General features: G+C 39.0%; 1 long non-coding RNA gene across 7 annotated transcripts in view; it reads left to right on the top strand.

Moving 5' to 3' along the window:
* The first annotated feature begins 329 nt into the window (after window positions 1-329).
* Window positions 330-20194, top strand: part of LOC120408193 — a 64274-nt gene continuing 44409 nt past the window's right edge. For 3 of the 7 annotated variants that reach the window (XR_005600500.1, XR_005600498.1, XR_005600499.1), the window contains exons 1-3: window positions 332-402; window positions 10636-10732; window positions 16263-16413. This is a non-coding gene — a long non-coding RNA (uncharacterized LOC120408193). The other 4 variants (XR_005600501.1, XR_005600502.1, XR_005600504.1 and 1 more) reach the window with 4 other exon arrangements.

Raw genomic sequence — 20194 nt, 5'->3', positions numbered from 1 at the left:
TCTATAACTTGCGTGGGGAATTAAAAAGTTCAGAGCTACAAGAAATAGTGAAGAATGCTGAAAGCATATATTATATGCAGTAAACTAAATAGTCATAATGTGTGGGAAGTAAGATAACTGATAAAAATGGCACATGCTATGAAAACAAACAAACAATCAATCAATCTAGTGGTTTTAAGCCATGGCACCCCAACTAGCTTTAATGCAGTAAATGGTAGTTTTTTCTGGCTTACACCTGGGAATTATAACAGCAGATATTGTAAGTAAATACAACTGGGAAATATATAAAGAAGGAATGAAGAATGATCATTTCCCTATACTTCTTACTTCTCAAGGGCCAGGTAAAGTTGAAGGTAATGGAAAATTGCCTACTGTGATGGGGTTTACAGACTCTATGGTAAGGTAAGAAAAGTGGTGAAACACTGTTGGGATAATAAGACCCCCACCCCTTAGCAGCTACTGGGCATGCACCCCATGGAGCACCTACTTAAAAGTGAGCTCTGGCAGGAGAGACTAGCTGCAAGAAGGCAGACAGGCTTCAGCTACTGAGGCAGAGCACTCTACAGGGGAAAGACTGGGACTATGAGTAAGGCCTGGCTGGAATCCCTCTGACTAAAGAGGGACAAGTGAACTCTGAGGGTGGGCTGGGAAGCTTCCCCACCCCCCCGGCTGAAGCCCTGACACTATTGAGATGCCCCTCATTTTTCTCCCCTTAGGCCCTGGGACAGGACCTGGTGCAGAGTGAGAGCCCAGGTCTCCCTATCCATCCCCTTTTCTCCAGCCTCCTGAGAGATCCTGGGGGCCGAAGGGGGTGATGAACTGTGGCTTGGCTGCCAGGCCCCTGGACTGCTCAACGAGCCACCTCAGGGTTTGCAGAGAGTCTTTGGCTATGGCCTGCCTGCCTCTGAGCTAAGCCTGCTACACCCACCTGTAATTTTAAGAAAGCTAAGTGGGAGCTATTTACAAGAAAATGGACTGAATTTGTGAATACTCGTTGTGTGAGTGATGACAGAGAATTTCAGTGATAATATGATAAATGGATTAATAGCAGCAGCTACTGTAGCTGTATCCTATGATTACTAAAGTACTTCAAAACTAAAAACTCACTTCCACAGTGGAATGAGGAGTGAAAAGTGGCAGTTAAAGAAAGGAACCAAGCCCATAAAATATAGTGAATATCTAATGAAGTATAAAAGAAGAAAGAAGAATTTAAAATAATCAGAGTTGGAGGAAGTACTGTCCAGGGTAAGATAGAGACATCAGAAATATTCAGGCATATTAAACAAATGAATGAAATTGAGACAAAGAGTAGCCACATTCTAATATGGTTAGAAGTTCTGATAACAAGAAAGCAGAAGTTTTAGAGAAACTTTGAGGGGTGAATGGTGAAAATCCAAGTGCAGTTTTCCACCAGATTAAAAGACAATTAGTTGAAGAGGGTCATGATCTATTATGTAGTTGGGGTAAACATGAAGATACTGAACTGAATGAATGCTATTGATATCAGCACGAATACTTCCCAAGGTAAAGTGAATATATCTAACAATATTTAAATATCTCTCTGAAAGTAGTTTGAGGATTCTTTTGGAATTATGTAACATGGGGGGATGATGGGAGTGTCGGGGGAGGAGGAGGTGCATTACCAGTACAATAGAAACATGAAGTAGTAATTTCAATATCAAAACCAGGAAAATTATCCACAAAAATGGATGCCTATAGACCAATAGATGTCCTGTCTGGCTAAAATTATGGGAAGAATGGTAAATGAAAGATTGGTTGCCTCCTTGGAAAACAATGAAATTTATAGATAAGGTGCAGAGTGGTTCTAGGAGAGGAAGTTGCACCATTGGTCACATCATTAAATTAGAAACAAATACAAAAAGGAAGACGCACAAGGGTTTCATGACAGCTGGCTTTCTGGATATTGAAAAGGTGTAAGACATGCTATCAAGGGAAGGCTTGTTGTACAAAGCAGGTGCACTAGGGATAAGGGGATGACTGTCTGACTGGATTAGGGATTTTTTGAGTAAAGGACCATGCAGGTCAGAGTTGGGAAAGTTATGCTGACTATATACAATATTTTAAAGGGTACACCACAGGGAGTTTTTTATCAACCCAGCCTTATTTAATATTAAACACTCTCCCAAAACAAATAAGCACCAGGGTTGGTTGTCACTCTATTCATGGGATTGTACTCTGTGGGTTAGGTGCAGGACTATTGGGGTGGTGGAAAGAGAATCAATAAAGCATTACGAGAGATCTCTGACTGGGGAAATGCATGGGGTTTCAAGTTCTCCATTGCTAAAAACAAAGGATTGATATTTATAAAAAGGAAACTTACAAAGGAAGGTAAACTGTATCCATATGGAGAACAACTAGATACAGCTAAAAGGGATAATATCTGATACTAAATTACTTTGGAAAGCTCATATGAACTATGTTAAAAATAAATGTACAGGAAGGATTCACCCGCTTAAAAGTCTTCCTGGACTAATTGGGGGTGTGTGTGGGGGAGAGAGCACCAAATGCTATACAGAGCCTTAATCAGACCAGCTGTTGACTGTGACTGCCAAGCTTTTGAGTCAACATCAAAATCAGAACTTACAAAATTAGATGTAATACAAGCCCAGGCACTATGAATTGAGTGTGGTGCATTAATTACAACACCTATATGTGCAACATATAGCTTCTAGTGAAATGCCAGTTGCACTACAAATGAAACTACTGGACCTAACTTTCTGGGACAAATGGGAACTGTAAGAAAAGTACAAAATCTGATTAATACATCAATAAGACATTTGTAGGGCATTTGACTTGGTACTGCATGACACTTGGATTAAAACACTAAAGATATAAAATGAATATGGCACACATTAAATAGAGTAAAACCTGGCTAATTGATAGGTCTCAAAATGTAATTGTAAATGGGGCATCATTATGGAGTCAGGGTTTTTTCCTAGTGGAATATTGGGGATTATTCTTGGATCTATGCAAATTAACATTTTTATGAAACATTTTTATGTATACAACTATACATGTATACATGACATTAATTTATGAAGAAAACATATAATCACCGATTAAGTGTGCAGATGACACAAATTAGAATGGTAAATAATGAGAAGTCAGGTCATTGATACAGAGCAATTTGAATTGTTCAGTAAGCTGGGAGCAAGCAAACAATATGTGTTTTAATATGGGTAAATATAAATGTATACATCTAGGAACAAAGAATGTAGGCCATACTTACAAGATGGGGGAGCCTATGCTGGGAAGCAGTGAGCCTGAAAATGATTTGGGGGTCATGGTGGATAATCAGTTGAACATGAGTTCCCAGTGGAATGTTGTGGCCTAAAGGGCTAATGTGGTCCTGGGGTACATAAACAACCTCTCTTTTCCTACTCAAGAGTCCCTTGTTTATATTTGGCACTGGTGTGACTGCTGCTGGAAGACTGTGTGCAGTCCTGATGTCTATAATTCAAGAAGATGATGTTGAAAACTGGAGAAGGTTCAGAAAAGTGCCATGAGAATGATTAAAGGGTTAGAAAATGTGCCTTATAGTGATCAAGCTCCTTGAGTCTATTTAGCTTAACTAAGATAATGTTACATGGTGACTTGAGTACAGGCTGTAAGTACCTACATGTTGAATAGGTATTTAATATTGAGCTCTTTGCATCTAGCAGAGAAAGGTATAACATGATTTGATGACTGGAAGCTGAAGCTAGACAAATTCAGACTGGAAATGAGGTAAATTTTGAACAGTGCATAATCAATCATTGAAACAATTTTCAAATGTTGTGGTGGATTCTCCATCACTAACAATTTTAGAAAAGCATTCAATCTTGATTTAAAAAGATCTGCTCTGGGAATTATTTTGGGGGAAGTTCATGGCCTGTGTTAGACAGAAGTAAGACTAGATGATCACTATGATCCCTTCAGGTCTTAGACTCCATGAAATCTTATTGCAGTTGGCAAGGTCACTCTTCTTTGGCAATTTTACTATAAGACCTCTCTTCCACTGGGCTGGGTTCTTTTGTTCATTCCATATTCTATCAAAAAACATAAGTGAAGTCTTAAGGGCTGTTTCATCACTTGCTTTAAGCATCTGTCCCGTAATATCCTTTCCAGCTGCTTTCCCATTTTTTAGTTTACTGATGGTTTTTCTAACTTCTTCCATTGTAATATCTCTTAAATCAATATCAAGCTCTTGTTGTTCTTCATCACATATTTCTAGCCATTTGGTTGGGCTTAGTCTATTTAAAACACCCTGCCAATGTTCTGCACATCTTTTCTTTTGTTTTGCTTCTGTTCTAATAGGGCCTCCAGTACTGCTAACATTTCCTGTTAGATGTTTGGTTGTCTTACGCAAGGTTGCAAGGTCACCTCTTTGACTACCGCCTTCAGCCTCTTGAGATTTTTCTATGAATATATGCCCTTTCATTTCTCTTTAGCCCTTCTGATTCTATTTAAAGCTCTGTATTCTTCTTGCCACTTGCTCGTCTCTTCATGTCTTAGCATTCATGAGTTTTTTGCTTTACACTTCTTCTCTTTTCCACTGCTGCCCAAGTAGCATCACTAATCCATTGTTCCCTTTTAGATTTTTTTTATTAGAACTGCATTGTACTTTCTAGACCGTACTCTCCATTTTCCCACAGAGTATCAATTTCTTGGTTTTCTTCAGTTGATTCCATTAGAACACTGGTTTTCAGCTTGAACACAAGGACGGGTTCACTTTTTTTGTTTGGGTCTTTCAGTTTTGCGCTGTTAAAGAGAATAAAAACATGCATTAACTTGATCATCAATTTAGTGATACACAGGTTATAGTCACTGACCACACCATCTCCTCTGTATGCATGTATATCTGCCAATGAGTTGTAAAACATGCTCATTAAATATATCATCTGGGGAAATCCATGTTGCTTTGTGGACTTCTTCATGAGTAAATATTGCTCCACCTGACACTAATTTGTGCACATTGGACATTTCTACTAATCATTCACCATATTGTTACATGTTCAAAACCCTGCCACACTTTCCTATAATTTTATCCAACCCATCATTGTTACTTCCAACTTTTGCATTAAAAATCACTTATCGTCACTATGATATGTTTCTGGGACCTCTGTGAACACATCCTGCAACAAATCATAAAAGAACATCTTCCTCATCTGTTTTTTGTTGGTTTGTGCAAAGCATTGCATTACTTTGAAGAATCTAGTCTGAAAGTGAGCTTTGAATTCTTTCATTGACTGACTGATTCCCAGTCAGTGCCTGCTCTGCATCATTTAGGATTGCTGTGCCAGCTTCTTGTCTACCAGCTGTATTTCCAGAATAGATGGTGGTTTTGTTTCTTTAAAGGGTAGTTTGTTCAAATCTGTCCATCTACATTAACTGATTCCAAAGACATAAAGATGGTGTCTATCATTTTTTTCTTTAATTACTTAAGCTGCTTAAGTAGTTTCATACATTGTTCTCATGTTCAAAATCTGATTTTCATTACTGACCTCGAGCAAGGGACTTTTCAGAACATGGGCTTCTTTATGGATTTGACTGATGCCTGTAATATTCTTTACTTTAAGTTGTTCTTTTGTTTGAGGCTTCTGCATACTGATAGGACTCCTGACATTCAGTTCTGTAGTAAGTTTGTTTTTTTACATGATGGGTTACCAGGCCCAAGCACAACCTTATGCTGCTTGATCATTATTCACCCACTGGGGGACACTTGGTAGCTTTGGATGCCCTGAGTGTTTATACCTTCCTAGCTTGAAATGGAAAGGTGAAATTTATGTAGATAACCACATAAGTTTCATGGTGGTCATTTTTGCTGTGTAAATAGTAAAACTGTTTAAATATTCCACTGCACAGATCATACAATGTTTCAGGGCCTATCAACCCTGCTTTGTGGTTCTCTCATCTTTTCTACAGCCTCACTATTTTGAGTCTTCAGTTTGCCTTTGCCTTTCCTCGTCTCTTCAGCTACTTGTTCCACTCACTGGTTTTTCTGCAGCTCCTCTTTTTCTCCCATTCCAATCCCTTCCTTTTTCCTGCAGGTATTCAAACAGCAACTATACATGTATCCATGTGGATATGTTTCCTAGGAAAAGAACTATTGCTACAAGAATAGCATATCTGGCTGAATGCCTAAATAAAGGATAACAAGTTGTGCTGAACTAGAAGAATGGAAACCATGTGATCTCAAAGGAACTGCCATTCAGGAATGCTAGAACTTGCCAGCTGGTGTTACACACCAGAGGTTGTTGAAGGACAGTAACTTGACTCAAGAAACATGTTTCAAACTGATTCTTAGTCAAAGTTCTATGTTGGTTTGGTCTGATAAAGTATAAGAAGCACGATGGGAGTGTCCAAATTGCAAAAACAAAGTAAATAGAGTTCTGTTTCTACTGTGGAGGCCTTGAGAGAGGTGGTAATATATGAAGCAGGCTTACTCTGTGGAGAGAGGAACCAAAGTGTAGTACCCCGATACTGGAGAGCAAGTGTGAAGTGTGTGTAATCTACTGAACTTGCAATCTTTTGTCACAACAGCAGCAGACATCCCTGATTAACAGTTTACTACCTTTGCTGTTCCCTTTGGTTTGCCAATAGATGGCTCTGTTGTTTCTGCTAAAAAACCACAATCTTATTCTGCATTGGATGGAAAGTTAAGGTCTTTGGAACTCAGAGCATAGACTGCAGCAGTCACAAAAAACAAAAACAAAGAAAACTCCATTATGAGAGGTATGACTATTGTCTTTTGTCTGGTTGCTTTCTATTCTTGCAGTAGTAGCTGCTTTTTTGTTGCAGTAAATATAAATATACTTGGTTACATTCTTTTTCTTATTATGCCTCTCTTGCAGAATTTCATCTCTCAGAAAAAACACACGTGCACATCACAGTGAATTTTAACTATCTTCATATTGTTTAAATTTAATAGCATTTTTAATACAAAAATCCTGGGGCATATAGGTTCAGAATTCTAAATATAGGCAAGCATGCATACTCAAACCAGAATTTATACTGGCAAACTGGAAACTGCATTTTTAGGAGCTTGCGTTATAAAGAAGTTGACTCTTTCTATGGGCTAAAATAAAAGTTTGAGGGAATTAAGGAACTGTTATTTTGCAATGAAAGACAATACAAAAACTTAGATATCTTTTGCCTTGATGTGCATGTATAACTTGCTTTTGTGAATTTCCTCATAAAAGGACAGTTAAGAACATACTTGTAAATAATAGGGACCAATTTACTTTAAAAAAATTGGAGATCCATACATACCTGTACAATAGCAGGCAAGCACATGCATTCACCAAAAAGTTCACATTCAGGTAAGCCATATGTAACTGAGTTGAAAACACCCACCCATGGCTGCTTCTCCAATTTGCAGACATACCTCTAGTAAGTAGGTGCACAAAAGCAGAGACTAAGGAACACATGGAAAATGTGACTAAGGCCGTGGCTACACTTGCAGCTGTAGAGCGCTTTGGGTTAAACCAGCCTTCGGAGAGTGCACTACAGAAAGCGCTCCAGTCTGTCCACACTGACAGCTGCAAGTGCACTGGCGTGGCTGCATTTGCAGCGGCATTGGGAGTGGTGGATTATGGGCAGCTATCCCAGGGTTCAAGTGGCTGCAACATGCTTTTCAAATGAGGGGGGTGGGGTGGAGTGTGTTGTGTGTATGTGGGGAGAAAGAGAGTGTGTTTTTGGAGTGCTAAGAGTGTATTATTAGCATGCTGTCTTGTAAGTTCAGATCCCCCTAGCCCCCCTGCCTCTCACTCACTCAGTAAACGTTTGCTTTGCCCCGTTGCAGGTAAGCAGCCTCCGTCTGAAACAGAGCTCTGAAAAGGCACTTCCACATTCCTCAGCCAATTTCACAACGAAGAGAAGAGAGACCACTTGACTTAAGGGGATCATGGGACGTTTTGGGAGGTCAATCAGAATGCTGTAACTTAACTCCCCATTTACACTGGCCCTGGGGCATCTCAGCCAATACGCAACAGCCATTATCCCTTTCATGGAGGTGGAGTACCAGGAGCGCTGTAGCCAGGGAGTCAGAGCGCTCTACGTGCTTTGCCAGTGTGGACGGGGACTAAGATAGAGCGATCTGGGAAGCTTTATTGTGGTATAAAGTGCCAGTGTAGCCAAGCCCTGAGGAACGCATGCATCATTAACCTTTAAGACCTTCCCTAAAATATGTGCTTGTTCAGAACCACCCTCAGAACAAACACTTGGTTAAAGTTAGAGAAGGGCTTACGTATAAAGGAAGTGTAAAAAAAAATGGTGAAGATATTAGGTCTCTAAAATTAAGATTCTAAAGCCTTAGTAAGGCACCTAAATATGGATTTAGGATGCTAACTTGAGACACTTACTTCTGAAAATCTAGGCCTTGGATTGTTTTGTCTTGAAAGGAGCGGGATGAGAGAGAATTTAATTGAGATATTTAGGATTTAAAAAAACCAAACACACACACACACACAGAAAAGCCTTTCGTTTGTACACTGTCCCATAATAAAGAAACAAGAATATTTAATTTAATGTTCAATTGGCCTGATCCTACCCTCACTGAAGTCTAATGGAATTTTTGCCATTTACTTAACTAGGAATAGAACTGGGATCTAATGGGTAGGTGTGTTCTAAAACCAGTAAGAGGATTTATGCTACCACTTCATATGGCTTTATTCAGCCAGTGGAATTCATTGCTGCAGGAGGTTGTAGAATCTAGTTCTATCACCTGTTTTTAAAAGCAGCAAGATTTTTTTCATTAGCTTATAATTATGATTCAGGAATTAAATGCAACGCTTTAAAGAATCAGTTGGTTCAGCACATGCTATAGACCAGTGGTTCCAAAACTTGTTCCACTGCTTGTGCAGGGAAAGCCCCTGGCATGCCGGGCTGGTTTGTTTACTTGCTGTGTCCACAGGTTCAGCCAATCATGCCTCCTAGTGGCCGTGGTTCACTGCTCCAGGCCAATGGGAGCTGCTGGAAGCAGCAGCCAGTACGTCCCTCGGCCCGTGCCACTTCCAGCAGCTCCCATTGGCCTGGAGCAGTGAACTGCGGCCACTGGGAGCTGCAATCGGCTGAACCTGTGGACGCGGCAGGTAAACAAACCAGCCCGGCCCACCAGGGGCTTTCTCTGCACAAGCCACATCCCAAGTTTGGGAACCACTGCTATAGACCATTAAAATACAGTGAGCCCTGTATAAGTGATCACTGTTAGTCAGATTTGTCTAGTATCCTCAGACATACTTCACTGCATCCTCAGTTGTTGTAGCTCCATTGAAGGGATCTAGTGATCTATAAAATAGGCAAAGTATGATAAGGGTCTGACAGAACTCCACCCTAGGGTAGATAAGAGGAAAGGAGAAGCATTCTAAAAAGGGTATCTACATTTTTTTTAGGTTCACAATTTTTTCTGATAGACCAAGAAGTTGGGCCACAGATAGGAGAAGCAGTTTTCAACTGCCAAATTAGTTGTTGCTGCTGAAAAATTGAAGGAAAAAAGACTAAAACTTTTGCACACCAAGAGGGACTAGGAAAATCGCACCAGTTTGGCATCAGGAGTAAAGTTTCACCTGTGGTCAATGTTGCTGAATATTTGAGAGATTTTTATATCGGTGCATTAAAGATGCAGCTTGGATTGAAATATGTCAGGACACTAAAACCTGAATTCTATGTCAGAAAAAGAGACTTCCTAATGTCTTTCAATGGCTGCTTACAATAATCATCCCAAACCTATTCAATTCTAATTAGGTTTATGTCATACCCCCACCACACAGTGGTGTGTTCTCTTCACCACTTCTCCTGTTATATCATTTACCTGCCCTTATTAAGCTTTATCTATTGATTTATAGAATTTAAATGAGGTGATTTTTTTAGACCAGCATTGAATTGATTACTTCATGTAGCAATTTTGTTCAGGTCCATATGGGACATCTACAACTAATTAGCTCTAAAACAAGAAATTCAGACATACAAATATGTACCAACATGCAGCTCTGATATCAGAGACAAAGATTCAACCTCCAATTAATAGACTGAAGACACAGAATGTCACAATCTATAATTGTTTCCCTCTGGGCTCATGTAGTTCAAACAGTTACTTAGAAAGCTCTTGAGTTAGGAGAGTTTGAGCTCAGGTTAGTTCCAAATTAATATGCTTAGGGTTTTTTGTTTGTTTGTTTTTTTTGCTGTTCAACTTATTTTGTTACTCACATGTATGATGTATACTTGCCTATCAGAACTCCTACATTTTTCTGATTTGCTTTGCTCATGATTCTTATAGGGCACCTGCCACCAAGTTTGTTTCCTTTTCCATGAGTGAAACAGAACGATGCAGTGCTTAAAGTTAGAGCTGGGGGAATAATGGATTTCTTTGCTACACTGGAAATTATGAATAATTGAAACATTCTGTTACAAAAGTGTTGACAAACTTAGAATTTTGGGGATTTTTTTAACTGATATGATTCTGTTAAACTGACAAGAATATGCAAAATTTTGGTGTTGCCAAATCTGTATTTTTCTGCTGAAATGTTTTTTGCATAAAAAATATTGCCTAGATTTACTTAAAATGACAAACAGGTCAAGCTCCACAATACTTATACTTAGACATAGATCTTGTCCTGGTTCTCTTTTCAACTGTAGACTAAGCAGAAGAATAGCAGTAAAAGATTCTGCAGCAAATGAAACAGGCTGAGCTACAGATAACGCAGACTTCAAGACACCAAGCTAATTACCTACAGTAAGTGAATTGAAACAGTTCCAGTGAGAGATTGGTGAATAAGCATATTAAAACTGCTATAATAGGAGACATGAAATGAGACAAAAGAAATAAGGGATGAAAATGTAATGCATGAAAGGAAATTCATACAGGAGATTAAGAAAGTATACATTGCTATTGTTTCATTCTCAAAGTGAATGACCTTCATTTGAAATGTTTTGAGGCAGTTATTTGTACCTAAGGGAACATAAGCAAGCACAGTTGTTGACTGCACTGAGGCTTAACTCCCCCTGGAAATACATTAGGTACAGTATAGATATCATAGTGCATAATGTGATAACTAGGAGAGAGAAGAAGCCATAGACTAGATTCACCAAGGCGTTTCTTTTTCTGGTGCTGTAAAGGCGATTTAAAATTTTGTAGCGCTTCATTTTTCATAGACACACAAGTTCTAAGTTAATATTTCAATATTGCCACCAGGTGATGAGTTTACATGGTGGATTTTTCTGCTAACAAAGTCTACTTTTTCTGTATATTTCTGTAGAACTGTTTAGGATTTTCTTGTGGGTGTGACTGCTTTTGTTTGGCTCTGTGTTTTTCTTATAATATGAAGCAATATCATACTGAAATATTCTCCCCTCTGGCTGAGTTCCTGTGCTTTCCTTCCTTTGACCCAGAAATGATTTCTGTTTATCCTCTTGTACACCCATTAGAGGCTCTCTGTTGTTGTCGTACATTCTTGTATCTTCCTTGGCCAAATGCATTTTTCAATACCTTTGTAAACAGCAAATATATCTATACACTTGCAAAACTGTTTCCTATGAATTGGATGCCAGATTTAAAATTTCTGTTTTAATCATTGATATTACAACCACTGCCAGTTGAGAGATCGAAACAAGTTTTAAATCTAAAAATCTCCACTCAGATAATACAAAATTTGAAACTAAGCTGCTTAGCTCAACTTCAAATTGATTCTGATTTACAATATACTATTTTTCTCCTGGTAAAGTTAATCCTATTAGATGAACAGACAAAAAAAATTAGCTGGAGGGCATTTTTATTAGTATTTATTGATGGTGGCTAATAAATAAAATCAAAGTCCTCCTTTGCATCCCTAAATATAGAGAGACCATCACAAGCTGCAAGCCTAATGGCCTCCTTTCGCCCTCCACGAGGAAAGCAGCAGCCTTGAGAAACCCCATATGCAAACAGAATGTTGGGAATCATTAAGAAAGGGATACATAAAATGAAAAAAAATATCATATTGCCTCTATATAAATCTATGGTATGCCCACATCTTGAATACTGAGTGCAGATGTGGTCACCCCATGTCAAAAAAGATATATTGGAATTGGAAAAGGTTCAGAAAAGGGCAACAAAAATGATTAGGGGTATGGAATGGCTGCCATATGAGGAGAGATTAATAAGACTGGGACTTTTCAGCTGGGAAAAAAGATGACTAAGGGGAGATATGATAGAAGTCTATACAATCATGATGGGAGAAAGTAAATAAGGAAGTGTTACTTACTCCTTCTCATCACACAAGAACTAGGGGTCACCAAATGAAATTAAAAGGCAGCAGATTTAAAACAAACAAAAGGAAGTATTTTTTCACACAACACACAGTCAACCTGTGGAACTCCTTGCCAGAGGATGTTGTGAAGGCCAGGACTATAATGGGGTTCAAAAATAACTGGATAAGTTCACGGAGGATAGGTCCATCAATGGCTATTAGCCTGGATGGATAGGGATGGGGTCCCTAGCCTCTGTTTGCCAGAAGCTGGGAATGGGCGACAGAAGATGGATCACTTGATGATTACCTGTTCTGTTCATTCCCTCTGGGGCACCTGGCACTGGTCACTGTTGGAAGACAGGATACTGGCCTAGCTGGACCTTTGGTCTAAGCTAGTATGGCTTTTCTTATACTCACTACTCCTTTCCCAAAGAACAGGGTCTAGGGCAGAAAAGCCCTCTTATGTATTCAGAGAGACCAACGCTGAACCTAGCAGCTTCCTCTCCTCATTGGGAACAGTAGCTGGGAGGAGCTTTCTGAAACATGGATTGTAGACTCTCATTTGTTCACAGCTTCACTCTCCCCCATCCTACTATTGCAGTCACCCAAATTCCCTCTCCTTGCCTACTCTCATCCTACTTTTCTGTCTCCTTTCCCATTTTTTTCTTCTGATTTTACCCACCCTCTTTCTTCCTTCCTCCTCCCTACTGTAGCCTTCAATGCTCTCCACCTCCCATGTCAGTTTGGTTGCATCCAATCAAAGCTTTAAAAACATTTGGGACTAACATGGCCCGTATCTGCATCCCTGTGTTCACTTTGCTTGTGTAAGATGGGAGACCCTCCATCTGTGTCTTGTCCTTTCAGAGTGTAAGCTTTTCAGGTCAGGGATTTTGCCTTCCGATATATTTGAGTCCCTGAATCTTCGGCTTGTGAGAACTACTGCTGTATACATGATAAATAATAATGCCAAGACTTAGGAACGTATTGGGCAAGTGAGCGTGTTCTTAAATATGTAAGCAAAATAGCTCGGGTTCTCTCCAGCACTGAGATTTACTTGTCATTGGAGTAGCTGGAGAGACCCATGAGAGATACAGCTGTAGCTCCCTGATTCTCTGGATTGCTGGCCCTGACTCTGACCTAGGTTACAGCTGCCTGAGGAAGGAACTCACAAGATTATAGAAACATATTTCAAATGAGGGCCTCATATTCTGGCCATGCCCAACCCCTCTCTACACCAGGGCCAGATGGGGGCTGTTGTGAGAACCAGCTCTGCATCAGCTGAGAGTTCATCCCCCAAGGGTAATTCTCACGTGGCAGTATCCAGATACTTGCTAGCCTTTTGTTCTGCCAGTGTGGTACAAAGGGGCCAGGATACTAGACAGATTCTGGCCCAACCATACAATCGTTTCAGTCAATTTGTAGTCACCCCCAGAGCTGACATTGATACACAAAAAGTGCACGTTGAAGAGGATTTGTCCATTTTGTTACTTTGTTTTAGTTTGTAAAATCTAGTAAAATGACAAGTTCTGGGATAAGAGATCATTTTGAAACTGTAAAGCGACAATTTAAAAAAGAGGCTTTATGTATCTATTTCATCACAGAGAACATGGTCTCTTTTGACAAATATTCCTAATTAGATCATTAGTTTACCAAAGGAAATTCTTTGAACTTATAAAATAACTCCTCTGCATGGAGGAGAAAAAAAATCTTGTGCTCTGACTTAGTTTTCCTAACAACAGATTATTCATTTCCCTTTAAGTGCTGTTTCCTAATAGTTCCCAGTCATCTTGATGATTTCTTGCATTTTTAAAGCTTTTTGTCAGTACCATGAAGTTAAATTTGTTTTTTAAATAGCTGATGCCAAAATGAAGAATCAATTTAAAGAACTTCCACCAAACAACCCAGCAATTTTGGTAGAGATATCGGTGTTGTTTCAAAATAACTTTAAATAAAACATTTTAAGGTAGCCTGGTTGCAGAAGTATATCCTGACTGTTCTATTATAGCATCCATTTTCCAACTAATATGATTTTGCTCTGCAGTAGATTATCTAAACCTAGGAGGGGGTCAAATGTACCTAGCTTTGGTCTTTTGCTTGACTAGCATTTTAGAAAGGCATAACTATTTTGATGAGAAGGAAAGAACCCTCAATAAAGCAGATTGAAAAGTAAATTCTATAAACTGTATGCATAGAAATGCATCTTTTATGTAGTAGTGTTTGGGCACAAAAGAGAGCATTACAATGTCTTTCTGCAATAATTTAATGTTGTGCACAACAAACTCTTCCTATCTAACTGCTTCCACAGGATTTCATTTTATTTTTTTAGTCCAAATTTGTTTTAACAAATAATCTTCCCACTCTAACAGAAGAATCAGAAAGTGAAAATTGACTAAAAACTTGTTTATAAAGCTAAAGTGGAGCTGACTGGTCTATTTGTCCAAGCTTGAAGAAATGCAATAAGGCCAAAATATTCAATCTGGAAAGCTTAATATTAATATGTATTTCAACCAAATTGTACTTTCCAATATATCAGTGTTAATGCATAGAAATGCATGTTTTATGTAGTAGTGTTTGGGCACAAAAGAGAGCATTACAATGTCTTTCTGCAATAGTTTAATGTTGTGCACAACAAACTCTTCCTATCTAACTGCTTCCACAGGATTTCATTTTATTTTTTTAGTCCAAAAAAATACCCATTCAAGTTATATTGTATTGAAACTGCTGCGACAGAAAAGAGAATCTGTCCCATTGACTTTAATGGAAACTGCAAGTGTTTAGCAGCACTTCTAAAAAATTAGACTCCTTCAATTCCTTAGGCAGCCAAGCTTGAAAAATTTGTACTTAGTGGGGAAAAAAGCCAGTATAAAAGTCAAAAAGATAATTCAATATTTAGAAATCTTTCACTTTTAAAATCTCAGATGCTACTTTTTTAAATGTGATTTTTTTTTAAATGGGGCAGTGTCTCTGTCATTTCTCACACATTATACATGGTTAGTACTTCCTTGATACAGTGTTAAGTAAAAGAGTGATCATTGATTTTGTTCCATACACTAAAATACTCCATTAATGACAGACCAAATACATCACCACTCTAATGATACTAGAAATAACTGGAGGCTGAAATCTCTCCAAAGAGAGCCTCCCATTGAGAAGCTCCTCAGTCATCTTAAAACTTGTATTAATGTTGTAAAGCCAAGAATTTGTATCATTTGCATGCCATGCCAAAAATATACTAGATTTAAAATAACGTTAAGCTCTTTGTAAGTCAAGTTTGAATCCTGTGTTGTAAATAATTATTTATGACCAATTCACTCAGAGTGATACTTGAGGATATGTAGCACACACAATATTATTTAAATAATAGACTGATAACATAGAGCTTTGTATTCTGTTCTCTATCCTTTATATTTACAGTAATGCCTGCATTAAGTAAAATGGCTGAGGCTGAGGTGATTTGTATTACCTGAGAAAAAGGGATTAGCATTTTTTCTTTAATCACAATAACCAACATATAAAATACTTTGGGGCTGTGTGGGGCCTTCTTTCTAAACTGTCTGTAAAACTCAAAAGACATAGGGAGCAGCTGCTGTAATCATTGCTTGAAATATTTATGGAGGTATCACTGCTGAACTGGAAACTTTGTATCGTGTAATGGGATGATTTGATGTGCACACTAAAGCCCTCAAGTTACAGTGCAACAGTTTGCTGACAATAAAATGTGATGGGAATTAATGGTGGCTGGAATAGAGTTTGATCCAGTAGAACGTCTGTCCTGAATTCTAAAAGACATACATGCTCATGCCAGTGGACTGTCATATAAAAGCTATATGAACTAAGGACAGAAATTTATGAAGTTAAAGATAAGGAAGATACATGTTAAGCAAAGACCTAAGATCAGGAAGTTCATTCAGAGGAAAATGTGATTAAATAAGCAGAACAAATTATGCGCATTTATGAATTAGTTATTTCATTCAACTAGCTGTACACTGTTAGTGATGCTCCTTATTCAACTGGAGTGTGTTATTACTGTTCACATAGGCATATAGCACCATAAATGTGAAATTCAAGAGGAATCTTAAACACAGACCACTGGAAAATTCTACACACTGCAATGGCATGCTTTACAGGATAAACTTTGTGGTCACACTTAGATTAGATCCAGCTAGGTGTGCCCACATCTACACTACAGGTTAGTACTGTTTTGTGCATTACTTATATTGCTAAACAAAAACATGTCAAGTAAAAATATTTTATAGATTTTAAAAACAAAACCTAGGAATTAGTTGTGGAAAAAGAAACAGCTATTACAGGAGCAAAACTGGAGACTCTAGGAATGCAGTGGGTTGAAGTGACATGTTGTGCAGCATCTTGTATGTGGAACTGATGCGCTTATGAAATTTATGCTTGCAGTGTCTGAGGGAATTTTAAGTTTTATTCATTGTCTTATGGCATGGTAATCAAATAGCTACAATTCAGCATGATCTCCCTTTTATAACAGTGTAATATCCCTCACACCCAAAAATGGACACAGTAATCAAGACTTCTTCAGTCTAAAAAATAGACAAATTGAACTAAACTGAAAAGGACTTCCTAATGAAATCCTTCTTTCATTTGATGGATTATGTCGCTTGTGCTTGCACATGATTACCTCTGATTGCTTCAAAAGAATTGAGTTCACAATCAGCAGTGCATACTGATCATTGGGGATCAATACAGTCATTAGTATTTGGTTCTTGAGGAAGAAGTTGGAACGGAAGGTGTCCAAAATCTTTTATATTCTAAAGCCAGCAGTTTATAATTTTCTAAATCATATAACTGTTATTTGAATAGGTTCAGACCTGCTATTATTAATGGTATTTTGTTGGATTGTGAACAACAGTGTGCACAGATTAGTTCTAATGCATCCATTATGTATTTTACCATTCCTCACTTTCCTGTTGAAATGAATGAAGCAGAATGCAATGATTACTGTTTTTGTCTCCCAACTTTTCCACAGTGACACTGTAGTTGCCTGAAGAAATATTTTGAATGTTTAGAAAAGAGGGGTGGAGGAAAATGTATTGTATAAAGTAACCAGACCTAGAATATATATTACAAAACAGAAATTACTTATTTTATCAATTACACCATTGCTTTTAATCACATTCAATTACTTGGATGACAAGTGATTCTTTTTTCCCCAACCTATTTCCTACCCGAATGCTAATGATGATTGTAACACACTATAATCTGTGTTTTTTCTAACATAATATCTCTAAATGCAGAGATAAGAGCAGATTTTGCTGGACATGTCATTTGCTGTGCAACTCAGAGTGGTGAATATTTTAAAGAGGAGAGCTGCCTCATGATTCTTTCCATTTGAATTATATTTTGATGGTGTTCTGCCTTGAAAAACTGATGATCAGTTCACTGAAGCCAATAGGAACTTTTAGGTACTCAGCACTTTTGAAAATCAAGCCTATTTAGGTACCTATTTATGGACTTAGAAGAGAACTTACAATAGGCATCTACTTAAAAAAAGTCTTAGCGCTAAATCTTGAGTAATTCTGCTGTAATTTTGTTTATGCACTTCAGAGGGACATGTGCCTAGTCCTCCTTGTTTGCAGGGAGGGGAGGATTTGCTTAGAGGCAGGGCCTATGGAGGATGGAAGTAGTAATTGTTGAGCATTAAGATAAAATGGAGCTTGTGGAGGTCCCCAAAAAAGACTGGACAAGCCCTTGTAAAACCTTGTAAATAGTGGCTATTTTGATCTTGCTGTTCCTGCATACCCCTTTCTGCATCCATAGTTTCTTGCTCCACATTCAATCACTTTATCTGATCAACAGGACCGGGGGCCTGATTCTACTTCCACTGGAGTCAAGTTTCCCTTGACTTCAGTAGTGCAGGATAAAGGCCAGGAGAACAGTCATGATATCAGCACTCTTCCACCCTCTAATGCAGTGCAAAAGGCTTCTGACAGCACCAGAGTGTGAAAGAGAAGGCAAGAGTTGTTGTGAACATTTTATGCACAACAAAACAGGCAGACCTCTCGTGACTGTCCTCCAGTTCTTGGCAGGGATGTCTGCCCCATAAGACTTGGCATCAACTGTGGATATAGAAAGAGGAGAACAAAGGGCTTAATCCTCCTCCCAGTGAGGTCAGTGAAGGAACTCCCATTGGCTGTAGCTGGGCTTGGATTGATCTCTTATTTAAAAGTTCATTCTGATAGTCTTGCTTTCATGCTTTCACAATACAGTGTTAGTCACAGTTCCTATGGTGGTCCTTGTAATAGGTAGTGAAATGTGCCATGAACTAAATTCCTGCTTCACACTCAATGTAGTGTACAGTTGCAAGAAGCAGAAAAGTGAATGGCTCTTCCACCCTCAGTTCTATACTCAGCGTGGTGTGTGAGCGAAAGGTGGCTTTAGGCTCTCCCATATGCTGGAGTGGTCAGGGGCCATTTTGGCTCTGTTGCAGGTTAGAGTAGCCTGACGGAGTAGCTGAGGTTTAGGAACCCTTAAGTCACATCCCTCAGTTCTCCAACACAATGCCTTGTAACCCCCTTCACTGAAGGATGCTGCCAGAGGTATTGCATAGGCAGAGTGTAACAGAGCATGGTAGGCTCCCTTTGCTCCCACTTCTGCTAGGTCCACAAAGTCACTTTGAGACCCTTAGTCACCGCTGGTGCAGTTTATGCACAGGCTTGTTCCCACCACTGTTTCACCATGTACAGTTGGTCCTTCACCATCTGCGGAGAGGGGCGGGGGGCAGGTGTCTACCTCCCTGCTTTTCCCCTTTCTTTATGCTCTCCCCTTGGCTTCCTTCCCAAGGCTTTTATATAGCACCCAGGATAATTAGGCAACAGCTGTCTCTGCTTCCCCAATTAGGGCCAGGTTATCTCCAGCCAGCTAGAATTTATTCCCCTAACTGGGAGGTGTCCTGACTGAGGGCTGAATCAGCAATCCTTTGCCCAGCACCCTGTCACGCAGAGCTTATGTTAAGTAGCCACAGGACAATGCATAAACTGTCTACTTAGCTCATGCCTAATAGACTCAAAATCGTGCGTTGGTAGAAGTTTGAATAATTTGTTCTGAGGAGTATCAAAACCTCACAGATGTGTTTTTCAGGCTGTTTCCTTTCTCACCAGGAAATATAAAGGTTCACAGGTTTTATTTCAAGTTAATCAGTCTTTTCTGAGTCTCATTAAACAAATTGAAATAGTGTCAGTGCAGGTGGTGTGTGTGAAGCTTTTTGTCACCTTAGCATTTTACTTTTGTGAGGTGCATTTTGCACATCACCTATGGCAAGAACAACTAAATCTGACAAGAACAAAGACACTTGAACGGATAGTGTTTTGTGTATGCCCTCTTGGCTGCCAATCTGGGGATTGCCAGAGCTCCTACAGCTTCAGCTCAAGAGCCAAGGCTCTCTATTTGGGGTCAGCCACAGATCAGACCAGATCCTCTGCTGAGCAGCAAATGTTCACCACTGGGTTGCAAGTACATTAGAATTTTTTTTTGTTCTATCTTATGTCATGATCCTTTTTCTAAACTGCCTTTGCCAAGTATGTGGATTCAATACATATGTAGTAGTAAAATTATTAATAGTGTGTTCATTACACTGGTTATTATTAGCTTAGGTCTCGCATTGAAGGAGGTGAGGAAAGGCACAACACCTCCTAGGGCAAAGGGGTGCACAGGGAGAACATCACCACTGCTATGCACACTTCCCTTTATGGTCTGCTAGCTCTGCTGGCTGGTATGGAGTTAGGGTTTTACCTCTATTAATTTAGATAAGGGTTAAAGGTATTAACATAACCTATTCACTGTCCAACATTAAACAGTGTTAAACCAGGTCCAGGGTTTGGTAACCAGAGACCTTAGCCTGCTTAGTACCAGGGCAAAATCACTATTAAGAATTTTAAATCTTTTTATTAGGGTTGCTAAACTATTCAAAATGTAATCGTGATCAATCGCACAATTAAAAAATT

This window comes from Mauremys reevesii, linkage group 6 (genome assembly GCF_016161935.1).
Source record: "Mauremys reevesii isolate NIE-2019 linkage group 6, ASM1616193v1, whole genome shotgun sequence".
Taxonomy (NCBI): domain Eukaryota; kingdom Metazoa; phylum Chordata; order Testudines; family Geoemydidae; genus Mauremys; species Mauremys reevesii.
The sequence above is the reverse complement of the archived record's forward strand: the minus strand, read 5'-3'. Positions and strand labels throughout refer to the sequence as shown.